This window comes from Rhagoletis zephyria, unplaced genomic scaffold, assembly GCF_001687245.7.
Source record: "Rhagoletis zephyria isolate East Lansing unplaced genomic scaffold, Rhagoletis_zephyria_1.1 Rzeph_scaffold_02944, whole genome shotgun sequence".
Lineage (NCBI taxonomy): Eukaryota > Metazoa > Arthropoda > Insecta > Diptera > Tephritidae > Rhagoletis > Rhagoletis zephyria.
The window spans coordinates 47,071-49,043 of record NW_016160028.1 but is presented as its reverse complement, the minus strand read 5'-3'; positions in this window follow the sequence as shown (position 1 = coordinate 49,043).

Below are 1,973 nucleotides of genomic sequence, written 5' to 3'. Positions count from 1 at the left end.
TCAGTTATGAAACATATAAATCTTTACATGTTCTGTTAAAAAATATCTAAAATAACAAGCGATAATCCCCAAGTTCTATATCGTNAAGTTCTATATCGTAGCAGTGGCCACATTGCGTGTTTGTCACAGACACGGTTTATGTCAAAAATCTTGAAGTGAAACTACCTTTTAAAAATTATTGTATCATGGTGAGTTCTTAGACAGCTTATAGTAAAAATTAACGGATTTTATATGGTGAGTTCTTAGAATACGAAATTTCTTGGCTGGGCTACGTTGAACATTTTAGTTTTTTCTTTGTCATCCATACGTTGCACCCTACCATTTCCTTCTTTGCTTCGTTTTTAAATAATTATTCTATTATAATACAGTAACTCTATACGTTGTGCCATGTATACGCCGCACGTTGTTCTGTAACAAAAAAAAAATAGACAATATCAAACGGGTAGTAGAATAATTACCTTGATATTTATAATGACTTTTTTGGCCTGAAATCAGTACACAATGAAGTTTTTAAAAAGTTTTCAATCCATATTTTCTTGGTGTTTTATTCTTTTGACTTAAGAACGGCGTGCAATGAACTTAAAAAAAAAAATTAATAGATTTTTTGGTATTTTGCCACCACGAAAATGGATTCCCTGATGCAAGAACAGCAAAAATATCTGTTAAAAACGTTAATTTCATACTGATTTCAGGAAAAAATTTACGTCTTCAATATTTGAAGGTCGCTGGCGTTTTAAAAGCCATAAGCACTGGGAGATTTATATTAGTGCAGCAAGAAATTCCGAAAGAAAATTTGCCTTGGTATCGGGTTACGATCAGAGTTGGGCATTATTCGAATAAATTATTATTTAGATAATTATTCGAATAAAATTTTATCCGTAATATAATTATTCGCAGATAACTTATCCACGAATATATTATTCGTGAATAAATTGCTTGCAAATAATTTATTCGTTATTTTATTCGTTATTTCAAATAATGAAAAAAAAACTCATTTTTAACACATTGCCACCTTTTACTTTTATTTCTATTGTCAAGGATTGTGAGTTAGCTGAATTTTGTTTACTATTTTATCAAGAATACTAGCCCATTCCCTCTGGTTTCGCGGCCCCTGATAAGATTTTTTGCGTTGGCCAATGCAAGAATAGCGTTGAAAACCAAATATGGCTAAAGTAAAAATTCTAACACATATTTCTGCCAAAAAAAATGCGCTCTGATGCTATATGCAAGAAGAAATTCCTTTCAATGTCATGAGCTTTACCGATGGTCTTATTTCCAATTATGAGATCTTTTCTAAGCGTGCGTAATCTTCTTCTATGATCTTGCAACTACAATATTGGTCCGATGCGTCAACCTCTAGTCTTATGTCATGTAGGCCAACAAAAGTCCTTATAAGGAAGCTGAAGAGCACAGATGTGCGTTTTCTATTATAGGAGAGCCAAAAATCCTCGATGTAAAATTTGGCCATTGATATACCAACAGTGGTCTTTCTTGGAAGGATGTGGTCGAAACTTTCCTTGCTGATTCGCCCCTTTTAAAATATCCAAGAGCTGGTTTCCTTGAGTCTTACTGCTGCAGCAATGGCCGCCCGAGCAATTTCATCAAGCGGAGGTAGATGCAAGGTCGCATTTAGGGTGTATGACGACGTGAGACATCGTAAAGTCGTATAATATAAACATACAAAACAGAGTAGTCCAGACATATGAGGTTTCTAATGATTTCGACTGCAGCACCATTATGAATGGCAACCTGATTGTACAATGGGCCTCATGCATAAAAAGTGAGCTTAAGCTCCGACTCGTTTTTCAGTACAAATTCTTGAGCTTGAGCTTTCAGTGCAAAAATTGAGTCTGAGCTTAAGCTCACTTTTTATGCATAAGGCCCAATATGTAGGGATTTTCTAAATAACTCAACTGTAGCGCCACCTAGCGGGTCCATTTTTCGCATAAGTATTTTTCATCATGCAGGAAGAA